Here is a 12,975-nt window from a genome sequence, read left to right on the forward strand (position 1 = left end):
AAATAAAAACTAAGCAAATTTAAATAAAGTATGGACTGTAACTAACAATAATTTATCAATATTTGTTTCTTAATTGTGACAAACCAAACATATGATGTTAATAGAGGAAACTGGGTGGGTGGTATATGAAAACTCTCTGTACTATCATCACAATTTTGTTGTAAATCTAAAACTATTCTAAAATAAAAAGGGTGTTTTATTTTATTTATTTTCTATTTTTTAAAATTTACATCCAAATTAGTTAGCATATAGTGCAACAATGATTTCAGGAGTAGATTCCTTAGTGCCCCTTACCCATTCAGCCCATCCCCCCCACCCACACCCCCTCCAGTAACCCTTAGTTTGTTGTCCATATTTATGAGTCTCTTGTGTTTTGCCCCCCTCCCTGTTTTTACATTATTTTTGCTTCCTTACCCTTATGTTCAACTGTTCTGTGTCTTAAAATCCTCATATGATTGAAGCCATATGATATTTGTCTTTCTCTGACTAATTTCGCTTAGCATAATACCCTCTAGTTCCATCCACATAGTTGCAAATGGCAAGATTTCACTCTTTTTGATTGCCAAGTAATACTCCATTGTATATATACATATATATACCACATCTTCTTTATCCCCTCATCCATGAATGGACATTTGGGCTCTTTCCATACTTTGGCTATTGTCGATAGTGCTGCTATAAACATGGGGGTGCATGTTTCCCTTCAAAACAGCACACCTATACCCTGTGGATAAATGCCTGGTAGTGCAATTGCTGGGTCGTAGGGTGAAAGGTTGTTTGTTGTTGTTGTTGTTGTTGTTGTTTTTAAGTAACATTAAAAAAATAGGCCACCAGGCAGTCAAACTCACTGTGGTGGTCATCGTGGTCACTCCAGAGCCAACACCTGCAATTCCTGACCCATCTCCCACCTCTGGCCTGGTGGATGGCCAGAACAGAAATACTCATGTCCTTCAACAGGTCACTAGGCATACCACCCTGGTTAGAGCTCAAAACACTGCTCCTGGATAATACCTCTGCCAGAAAAACAACAAGGTACATCATCTTCCAGGACGCAATGAATACAGAGCATCCCATCACAGGGACCTGAAGAGAAATCCAGCAAGTTCCTGAGTTCAAAGGCTACACACGGTGGCATGTATATTATACAACCTGAAGACAGTTTCCCATAAGACAAAGAGGACAGGTAAATGACTAAGAAACTTGCAAACTACATCTCGTTCATGGAAGGAAGAATGAGCAAGTAGACAGCTGGGCCAACACTGAAGCTATCTATACCGTCCGCAGAGAAGGCAGCATGGGGGGCAGAGTTTAAATGGGGTATTAAACAAAACCTATTCACCAATGTTGCTTATGGACTAACAGAATTCTACCCCCTTCCTCCTCCATCTCAGACCCAAAGAACATTATTCTCCAAGAGAGAAACATTAATTGCATGAAAAACAGAAGAGCTGACTTAGTCACAGAGCAGGAGAAATCAAACAGGAGAAAACAGAGAAATAGAAAGGGATTGAGAGCAAGAAAGTAGTCATGCAAAATGAGTGATGAGATGGAAGCTATTATATGGAACAGGATATTAATTACACTCGCTTGGCTATTAGAAGCCACAGTGACAGGAAGCTTGGACCAGGGTATCATTTGGGCTGAAGAGAAGGAGGGGCCAAGTTAAAGCCCCATTTAAAACATTCCTTAATAAGCACCACCTGAGGACTCTGGTGCGCTGACCTGAAAGCCAGAGTCTCCTTTCCTCCCCAACCATACTCTTCACAGCTGTTCCGTTCTTATAAACACTTGTCCCTCTGACAGGCCCTGAGGTCTCAGACACCTTAGACTGTCACCTGCTAGAGCCCAGGCTGTCACTACCCTGCTTCGATCTGGACCCATTGCTGCCAAAGCCCTAAGCCATTCGGCTGCAGGCGATGTCTGCCAGGCAGTGACACAGATTCAACCCCAAGACCCACCAAACACCCAGGCAGCATCTCCCCAGACCCTCTCCCAGCTTCCTCCACAGCAACTGTATTTTCACATTTCCATGATTTTTTATTTTAAATTAATGTCTGTCTCCCCTATCAGACTATAAAATCCATGAGAACAGGAACTATACCGGGTTTTGCTCACCATTTTACCCCCAGTTCCCTACAGCATATGTGACAGTGCGATTGTTTCCGGAATGAATGAATGAATTAATTAATTAATTAATGGAGACTCCTTCACCCACAGCAATCTGAGACCTCCAAAAGGAAAAAAAAGTACATTTCAATTCTGAATGGCTAGCACAGAGTTTAATCCTGGAATCCGTTTACCCATAGAAATGGCAGTATAAATAGTGATTCGATGTCTGGTGCTATCAATCAAACTAGATACATAATTAATAGTACCGTAATAAATAATACCAATCATTCCTTGAACATTTACCAAGCATCAAGTACTACACTAAGCACTTTTAATACATTATTCAGCAACCCTGCCAGGGAGGTTATTACTTATTACCATTTACAGGTGAGGCAACTGAGGCTCAGAGAGGATGAATCACTTACCCAAGGTTACCCAGATAGCTGTGTCACAGCCAGAAGTCACCTAGAGCTATCCGACTCCAAAGCTCACTGTCTTGACTCCGGATTTTGACCACCTAACAAGTACAATAGATGTTGGTTGGGGGCCTAGAACCTCTAAGCACCATTTATGACACTAAATCCCCAGGACAAAGCATTCTAACTCCAGACAATCAACGAATTGCAAAATAAATATCTAGAACTCATCTGGGTGATAGGTTGAGGACCATCTGCAGAAGATCACGAGGAGAAAGGAGGCTGAGGCTGCGGTTGCTGGGACCGTGCCTAGAGAACAGCAAGGAACACCTCTGTGTGCGCCCCAGCAGTAGAGACGAGACGAAGTCCCAGGTCACACTGACAGCAGGGGTCTCCAAGAGCAAGCACTCACCCAGAAGGCCTTCCCAAATATCTCCAATTCAAGCCAGAGAGAAGATGGCTGGCCGACTGCTACAGGCCCAGACGGCAAGGAGGCCATGTTAAGAGCAGAGAAGAGGGCTAGGGTACAAGAGGATGCTGACTTAGTGGAAAAGGAAAGCAGAATGCTAAGTGCTGTCTGGAATTCTAAGGGGAAAATGAGAATATTCTCACCACCTCTTTAAGGTACAATAGAGCAGCCCTGGGAACAGAAACATCTCCCCACCCACGAGAGAGAGACTGGGCAGGCCCTGCCATGAACTCTGGCCCATGGAAAGTGATGATGGGTTTCCACCCCAAAATATGAAGAGTTTGGATGCTGTCACTCCCATAATTAACAAACTGAAAAAGGGTTGGCCACTTCATGGGGCCACCATAGGGATTAAATGAAATCCTCAGTGTAGAAGCACTTTTTCAACTGTAGTACATTAAAGAAAAAGAAGGCACCAAAACCCACTCTCTGTCGTTTTTTTTTTTTTTTAACCTCTGGTATTTAAAGACTATGAAAACATGGCAACTGTTCAGTCTCAGAAAGTAGGTGGACTCACCACACAGAGGCTCTCGAGCAGACACCAACACTTAGGGAAGAAGTGGCCATCTGGAAGCCCACACAGGGCTCGCTGGGAGAGAATCATGAGGGACTGGTCTTATTCCTTTTCTGGCAGGGCTGTATGCTGGGAGGCCAAGAACTGATCCTGCAGCCAGATTTCTGAAAGGCACCTTAAGGTTTCTCTTGGAGTCTTTGGTAAGTCCATGGAGACATTTACCAAGAACCCACCCCATGGAGGGTCCATGCTGGGCCCTGAGTCAGACAACAGCAATGAACAAAGTGTCAAGGCAGGAATGGTCCACACTGCCTCCAACGTGGGCACAAGGAGCAGGTGGGGAGCTCATGACTGCAAGAGGACAGTCAGCATGGAAAAGACTTTAAAGAAGGCACTTGCAGGTGAGTGGCTTAGAACAACACACATTGATTTTTACTGTAACGGAGGTCAGAAGTCTCACTAGGCTAAGGTCTAGGTGTCATTAGTGTCGCATTCTTCCTGGAGGTTTTAGGGGAAAATCTATTCCTTCACCTTTTCCAGCTTCTAGAAGCTGACTGCATTGCTTAGCTCTTTGGTCCCTTCCTCCATCTTCAAAGCCAGTAGGGTAGCATTTTCTGACTCTGCTTCCTCCATCAGGAGCCTGCTCTGATTTCCGAGTGGGGAGTGCCTTCCCTATGAGAACATGTGATGACCATGGGCCCAAAGAGAACCGCCCCATCTCAAGATCCTTATTTTAATCACATCCCTTTTGCCATGTAAGGTGACATATTCATGGGTTTCAGAATTAAGAGGTAGATATCTTGGGAGGAGGACATTATTCTGCCTGCCACATAAGTCAGTCTCCAGGGGAGAAGGAAAAAAAAAAAAGTAAACATTCAGAAAGAAGCAGGGATGATATCTTGTTTCCGCTTCCCCACTTCTGATTTCCCGAGGCTGCTGCCTCCTGCCCTTGGGTTCCTTAAGATACCACTCATCTGTTCTGTCAACTGCCCTAGAAGATTCTTCACTATGCCCTTGCCCCAAACCATACACCCAGTAGGTGGTAGACAGGAGATTTACACCCTAAAGCCCATGCCCTCAACCATGAAAACCACAGAAACCCAGGAAACACAGGCAGTGAGTTCAGAGTTAAGGGGCCAAACAGATCGGCAGACTGGACAATGGGTGAGGCCCAAGAAAATGAAGTTTAACAAGGAGAATCCAAGGCCCTGAAGAAACTAACTGTTTGACTCCAAGATGATAAGGCACAGGAGGAGCAAATCTTGTTTTTTTAAGAAAAAAAGACTTGGGAGGCACCTGGGTGGCTCAGTCGGTTGAGCTTCCGACTTCAGCTCAGGTCATGATCTCACACTCCGTGAGTTCGAGCCCTGCATTGGGCTCTGTGCTAATAGCTCAGAGCCTGGAGCCCGCTTTGGATTCTGTGCCTCCCTCTCTCTCTTCCCCTCCCCTGCTCGTGCTCTGTCTCTCTCTGTCTCAAAAATAAATTAAAACATTTAAAAAAAATTTTTTTTTTTAAAAAAAAAGAAAAAAGACTTGGGTCGTAGCAGAGAACAAATTTGCTGTGAGACAGATGATGGTCAATGACCACAATGATCTCTGGAAATTAAACATCCAGATTCAGCAGGGCAGGGAAGACTCCCTGGAAATCAACAACAAGTACCCCCAACTATCTCAGAAGTGTATCTTCAGCCCAAGCACACAGCCTCCAGGGAACACGCAGGGAGTCTTGGGGACAAAAGAGCCACCAGTCCAGCAGCCACAATAGCCAAATGGACCCTGCTGATCAGTGCTGTCGCTGGTGAGTTAGGGAGCCCCCTCTGCTTGGGGCTATCAGCAAGAGTCTGGTTTGAGTGGCCAGGATGATTTCAGGACCCAGAAGCTAAGAGAAGGCACTGGGTACAGAGGAGGGGAACAGGGCTGAGAACAGGATATATTGTCATGAAATAGAAATACCAGAAGGGCTGCCATTTGAAAAGGGATTAAACTTGCCCTGCATGGCTCCAAAGGTTAGAAAAAGGAATCATGAGTAAATGTGCCAGGGACACAAATTCCAATTCGATCTAAGGGAAGGAAGGTTTTCTAACAGTTAGAGACACCTAAAGCTAAACCAGGCTGTTTTGATAGACAGTGAGTCTCCCGTCACTGGAGGAAGGCCAACAGGCAGGTTTGAGAAGGGACTCCAGGGTCAGCCCTTCAGTACCTGCAGGTTCTTCCAAATCTGGGAGCCAATGATTTCATCTATTTACTTGTAACAATCATCCACTTACATATACTGAGAAAATATCAAGGTGATCAGCACCAGAGATAACAAGTACAGAGGTAAGAATGGCCCAAACAGTGCTGAGAAGGGAAGAAGATAAGAGAACAACCAAAGAGCAGCGTTTTCTCCAGATCTTATCCCCCACTAAGTCCCTTGACTGGAGGGAAGCCACTCCTGCCTGCAGCTGGGGGTGGGTGTTCCGGCTCACCCAACACATCCACTCAGGGACTCCAGCCTATACAAGAAGTGAATGAGAATTACTTCAGGCACATCCTCGACGTCAGGACATACTTGTGTCATATTCTGACATGGAGAAAAACACTGACAAGAGCCCCATCCAGTATGGTAGAAATTTGATACATGTTAGTAAACTCCTTCAAAAGTTGGCCTGTGGTACAGTGCTCATTTTTGTTCTCTCAACTGTCACAGCTTATTTTCAGACTCCTGTATCAAAATACAAAAACTACAGATATCTTAACGTTTTCAAGTAAATCTGATTTTCTCCACTGAATCTGAAAAGACACAAACATGATAAATTTCACTCTTTGTAAGAAAAGGACCGCATTTTATCTTTTTAGCAAAGGAGAGAAGACACTAAAGTCACACAAGAGTATTGCGTTTAATACAAGAATTAAAAGGCACCCTCAAAAGCCATGACAAAATTAGGAAGCAGAGGCTTAATATTTTGAAAAAGCAGTTTTGGTAAGTTCTATTTACAGTTTCTCTAATAGTTAACAAGATTTTTTGCAGGTCTTTAACAAATAATATAGCAACAGATATATTTAGAGTGTATTTATTTTTTCCTCTCTTTCAATCATTATTATTGAGCCTCCTCATTCCAACCCTCCAACCCCAAAGCACACACATGGATGTACATGTACACACGCATACACACTCTCACAAGCACTATGCAGACATCATGAGAAAGAGAGAGGAAGTGATAAGAAGGCCTCCACAACGCCCCCCCCCCCCCACCTCTATTAGCCAAAGCAGGTGCAGGGAGTTCAAGAGAAAGAAGGTGGCTATCTGCCCAAGGGATCAAGTGTCATTCAGGTGATAAACAGAAAGCCAGGGTTCCTGCCCAGTGGTGATACAGACATGTCCCACATCAACAAAGGAAACAGACTGACAATTTACTGAGTGCCTACCATGAGCCAGGCACTACTTAGGGCACTCTACTTAGGTTCACATCTAACCTGACATTCTGCTCAAATGGGAAAACTTGACTCCCAAGATGGCAGACCTACTAGGCTCCATCCTGAACTCCATGGAGAAGTCACCCAGTCTCGGTGACCAGGAGTCTCGGCACAAGGCCCAAGAGCAGGTCGCTCGCCTGAAGAAACTACAGGAGCAGGAGAAACAACAGAAAGTGGAGTTTCATAAAGGATGGAGAAAGAGATGTCAGATTTCATCCAAGACAGTGGGCAGATTAAGAAAAAGTTTCAGCCAATGAACGAGATACAGAGGAGCACCCTACACAATATGGTGGAAGTGGCTGGCCTGACATCCTTCTCCTTCAGAGATGATGAGTGTCTCTATGTCATGATCTTCAAAAAGGAGTTTGCATGCTCAGATTAAGAGCTGGACTCCTATCATTTTGGGGAGGAGTGGAACCCCCAGGAGGCTGAGGAGAAACCCCAACTGAAGGAGCTGGCCCAGCGGCAAGAGGAGGCAGCCCAGCAGGGACCTGTGGTGGGGAGCCCTGCTAGTGACGACAAGGACAAGTACAGCCGCTTAATCGGCAAGGCGGCAGCCAAGGATGCCACAGGCCACATGCTACAGCCCAACAAGACCTACAGCTGTGTGCCCATGGCCAACAAGAGGGACATGTGTCCCATCAAAGAGGCCCAGGCCTCTTGAATGAGACCCAGGCCAAGAAGCATCCACAACAGAGCAGGGAAGAGTTGCCACCTAACCTCCCAGACACTCCAGCTCTCTGAGGTATGGGGGGGGGGGGGGGGGCAGGGAGAGACAAGGCTGCTGCTATTAGAACCCATCCTGAAGCCGCACCTCCGCACCAGCTCCTAACAGCTGTCCCTCAGGATGGGGAGGCAGGTGTTTGCTTTGTCACTGTTGGAGCTTGGATACGCATGTGTTATGTCTGCTGGTGCGTGCACATGAGTGTGAATGCACGGGTGGGCATTTAATCTCTATTCTCCTTTCTCCTAGGAATTTTCTCCCCCATGGAGCTGGGATTACTTAACATTCAATAAACACTGCCTGACACTCCCCACCCCCGTAAAGAAAATGGGAAAACTGAAGGACAAGGAGATTTAGTAACTTGGACAAGGTTATAAGCTAACAGATGACAGAGCTAGGATTCTGAGGGCATCTGGTCCATCCCAGCCCCAAGTCCCTGTTCGTCCACTTTACTAGACCATGTTAACTCCCAAGTATGCAGCCCTTACCCCGCAAACAGCAGATCCCCCCAACTAGGGCACAACCCCAGTTTCTTTAAGTGGCAAGCTCCTGCCGGCCAGAACCCCAAACCTTCTTAGCTTAAATACCTTCTGGGCTGATGGTTGATGCCATCTTACAAATAGAAGGAATTACTGCCACCTGCCAACATAGTAGAAGGCAACGCCCTCACGCAAGACAGCCTACAGTTAAGATGCTCTGTAGGGAAACTTTCCATTCGTAATTCTCTTCTAGTAGTTTTTTCAAACCAAACAACATTTTATTGGGACTTGTTTCTCTATGTTTTTCTCATAAGAAAAACAACTCCCTGGCTAGACCCAACTTACCATCATGCCTACTCTTGTTATAGTAGCTTCCAATTGTCCAAGAGAACAAAAGGTCCCAGGACCATTTGATCCTTTCCTCAAACTGCTAAGCACAGTACAAAACATTAATGCCAACCCCACCGGGAAGCTGGGAAGCTTCCTAGATTCTTCCTCTCCCTCAGGTACCACACCAGTTAATGACTGCTTCTTGTTGACCCTGCCTCCCAGGACACCTCAGCCATTCGTCGGCGATCCGGTGCTGGCTCCATGGCTTTCCATGAGCTTGCCTGGCAACCCCTCCTCTCCTCAGGCCTCACCTACCCTGACTCCCCTGGACCACGTTTCCTGTCTTCTGAACCCCTCAACCCCTCCCCACACATGTGCCAGTGCTGCCCACGCCCACTCACTGGGACTGCCCTCTCCCTTCTCTACCTCCCATCACAGACTGTGGGCTCCTGGAGGGCAGGGCTGCCCCGTAATCTCTTCAGCATTCAATCCCGAATGGCCTTCAGTGAGCGCACACACCACAGGGAGGAGGAAGCCAAATGGCAATCTCAAGAGTATTCCCCTCATGAAAGAGGAGCCAAAAGGTCCTGTGCTGACCCCTGGGAAAGGGCATAGTCTTCGGAAGTTTAGCCCTTGAAATACTGCCCAAACTTTGCTCTGGGGCTTGAAAGTCACATTTCTGAATAATCGATTCTTTGAGTCCAAAGGGAACAACTGGGCACTCCTCATATGAAGAAACAGATTTACCTCCGAGCGAGGCATTTGGGACCAAGGTCTCCATCAAAGAAAAGGAGTCCAGCTTATGAATGTATGTGTTCATCATCCCTGACATCTGGGGCCCCAAGGAAAGCTAACTCTCTTTTCCCTTTAGCAGAATAAACACATAATAGGGTGTGATCCACCCTCCATTGTTTTTGGGAAACGACTTCTTGGAACTATTTTCTTTCTGAGCATCCCACCTGCTATAAGATTTCGGCAGCACATGGATATTTAACCAGGTCACTTAACTTCCACCCCACCCTCTCAGCTCCATGCCTCTTGAAGATACTAAACAGAGTAATAATATTTTCAGACATGGGAACAAACTGTCTGAATTCCTTTTTTGAACTTCAAAATTTAAACATCATCAAAAGGGGACTGCTGTTTTCAGTAGCAAAAAGGCTACATGTTATTCTAATGAACTTTCTGATAAGAAATCCAATCCACATTAGACCTACTTTTCACAATTATTTCCCTGACGATGTTTTTGCGTGTTAAGACTAAAAGCAATTCAGAAAATAAAGCCGGTGAGAAATCCACCCCCCCCCCCCCTTCATATTTGCTAAAAACAAAGAAAAAAGCAGATCCAGGCATCAGGGAAGTTTCAGCGAGTCAAGACCTCCCATAAATGCTAAAACTTAGCTCTTGCTGCCATAACAAATGTATTAAAACTCCTCGTGTATACAGAAAGCTTTTTAAAAGTGTTTTCATGTTTATTTATTTTTGAGAGACAGAGAGAGAGCGTATGAGCAAGCGAGCAAGCAAGCAGGGGAGGGGCAGAGACAGAAGGAGACACAGAATCCAAAGCAGGCTCCAGGCTATGAGCTGTTGGCACAGAGCCTGATGCAGGGATCGAACTCACAGACAACAAGATCCTGACCTGAGATGAAGTTGGACGCTTAACCATCCAAGCCACTCAGGCACCCCCAGAAAGCTTTTTTAGGCGCCCACCTCCAAAGAGCAGAGGCAGATGACACGGCTTTGTCATCAGTAGTCAGATGGTTCAACCACAACTGATACCAATTCTACCCCCATGAGATAACAAAAAACTCACATCAAAGAAACAGATGGCCCAACCTTCCATGTGGCCTGTGAACTGACCAGAAACCGACAACAAATTCTAGTATCATTCAGTAAGCACTAAGTTACTATTTCATAAGTAGTCAACATTTTGATAAACAAATGAACGCAAGGAAAAGCATTTATTTCAGAATGTATTCAGAGCACGGCACTATCGGTAACTCTGGCCGTTAGTTCAGTATGCATACTAATACCTTTCTGGATTTACACAGCACTCTCCTGTGACCTTCTTACTACACTCTCGTGTGTTTGGTCAACATTTTCAAACACATTTTGAACCAGCAGGCATGTGGTTTCCTGAGGTACTCACTCCAGCTTATTGTTCCCACCTTCAGTGCCCTTTGTTACTCCCCCCTCCTCTTCTGTGTCACTAAGCCACTGCCACTCTCAGTGGCTACAGAACAAGTCCATAGCAAGTCCTGTGCTTTCTGTAAGCCCACAGAAAGTTCTAGGTTGTCCACTTCCTTCATTCTCAAAACCCTGCACTGGCTTCCCATGGCCATCACAATAAAAGCCTTAAGATGACCTGTGAAATCCAGCAGGCTCTGCGTCCCCAACCCCACCACCTCTTAGAACAGTCTCCCATCCCGCATTTCCCCTTGCTGTTCCCAGAACACACTTTAGGGCCATAAGGCCCCCATCTCCTTTTCCCAATGCTCTTCCCCTAGGATAGCCATGCTCCAGACTTTCCTTCCAGCCTCAACTTCTTGTTGGCCATCTCATAGAAAAGACGATCCCCATAAAGTAGGATTTTCCACCATCCCCCACCCCCCTTACCTTACCAAATTGTTCTTCTGAGCTCTTATCACCCACTGATATGTCTTTGTGTGTTTACTGGCATCTCCTCCAGTAGATCTCCCCCACTGAAACACAAGGTACCAAGAGTAGGATCTGTGCTTTGCTATCCTTTGATAAAGATACCACCACCTATCCTCTAGGGTTAATGTAGGGTCTGGCACTTAGTTGTAAACATAGCAGTTGGTAAGCATCTGTATTGAACGAATAAAAGGCATTTGTCTTAAATGTAAATTGCAGCCCCACACAGTTAAATAAAGCCAACACCTTTTAAGAGCTTTTGTGTCTTCTCTAAACCCTGGGGAAGGGGGCAGAGTCTGGGCTGGGGAAGGCAAACATGGAAGAAGCACAGAAAAAGATTAATAAAGCACCTTTTCAGAGGTCCCCATCCTTTCTCCCCTCCCCACCCACTCTTAAACAATAGAAAACAGTTGAAGATTGTACAGAACAAAGCTAAGAATGCTGCAGAAAACAGAGAACCTATCACAGAGTCCAAACAGGAAGATTTAGAAAGACAAAGCCTTACCTGGGAGCAGGAAAAGCAAAGATCACAGCTCCCAAATCAGAAGCAGGGCCAAATGGCGACCCAAAGTCAGTGACACAGGTAAGTGTGAGAAATGAGGTGAGTATGAGAAAGATGGTCCAGCCCAGGGATGGTAGAAGCAGTGATGTTGATGTCACCACTGACACTGGAGGCCAGGGGAAGGGCGAAGTAAACAAGAGAGCCATCAACATTGACACAGCACTTTACAGTTCAGAAAGCATCAACACCACATGACTGTATCGAGTCACAGAAAAAGACAGTGAGATGGGCTGCACAGTTTTACAGGTAAGGAAACTGAGGCTCAGAAAAGTCCAGTGATTTCTCATCTAAGATCACACAGCAAGCAAGGAGAGGTGGAACTTCAGTATCTTAGGGGTCTGAGGACTCTCAGCTCTTTAACCCTTTAACCCAGATAAACTCCATTCTTGAGTCCCCTTCTCAATGTGATTACTAGGACTTCAGCCACATTACACTAACAACTATTTATTCAAAAGCAGGATGTCCCTCCTGCATTCCTCCAGGGATTTATTCCAAGACCTCTTGACTTGAAAGAAATTTGGTCTTCTCTGTCTAAGCCTTCTTCAGGTGCTTGAAAGCTTAAGAGACCAGAGAAGTCAAACCCAGACTTCTAAGACCATTGTCTCAGGCTCCACAAAACCACAGCCAAGAGTAACAACTATAGAAGAACTGACAAAACTGCTACTGGAAGCATTTCTCTGTGAAAATGCACCATCTGCAAAAACTTGCAGAGGGCCCAGATTTTCCAGTAAGTCCTTCAAAATACCCCTACCATAGCTCTCATAGAAACCCGGTGTCTGAAAATCCAGAATAGTTCCTCAGATTTATTAGAACTGCATTCTTTCCTTGAACACATATCGCATGCTATTAAAAAAGAAAAATCGCCAACATCCATAAACCCATGAAGATGCTGTTCTGCTTTCGTCACTAGCTGGCGGATGTAAAAATTAACAAGGACCAAAGGGATGTGCCCTGGAGTTAAGAGGTCCAAAGCTGGGCCCCTCCGAACTGAGCAGGCAGAAATGCTGCAGAGCTCCTGGGTGCTGGGCATGGCTGGTAAGGACAAGCAAACGGCACCATGAAAAAGCATTGAGGGGGAAAAGACATGTCTAACCGTCTAAATGAACACCTCAGATTGCACTGGAAGCAGATGAGAAGTCAAGGCTGCCTGCAGAGCCCTGGCCCAGGGCAATCCCTGGGCAGCTAACCCATCTCAGCTGTGGGAGCCAACCAGAGCCATAAGAGGCCCCCTTTCCTCCATGGAAGCCTCCTCAGAAGTGCA

At 45.7% G+C, this 12,975-nt stretch overlaps 1 protein-coding gene and 1 pseudogene across 5 annotated transcripts in view; one reads left to right on the forward strand and one right to left on the reverse strand.

Moving 5' to 3' along the window:
• Positions 1-12,975, reverse strand: part of CGNL1 (cingulin like 1) — a 159,572-nt gene that overhangs the window by 121,009 nt on the left and 25,588 nt on the right. The window contains exon 1 of one of the 5 annotated variants that reach the window (XM_060618399.3): positions 11,658-11,751. The exons of the other annotated variants lie outside the window; for them this stretch is intronic. The gene's annotated coding sequence lies outside the window, so the exon portion shown is untranslated. Of the gene's footprint in view, positions 1-11,657; positions 11,752-12,975 lie in introns of those variants that run through there. 5 annotated transcript variants of the gene reach the window in all.
• Positions 7,003-8,005, forward strand: LOC132669646 (sperm-associated antigen 7 pseudogene; annotated as a pseudogene).

The sequence above is a fragment of the Panthera onca genome, chromosome B3, assembly GCF_046562875.1.
Source record: "Panthera onca isolate mPanOnc1 chromosome B3, mPanOnc1 haplotype 2, whole genome shotgun sequence".
NCBI classification, from domain to species: domain Eukaryota; kingdom Metazoa; phylum Chordata; class Mammalia; order Carnivora; family Felidae; genus Panthera; species Panthera onca.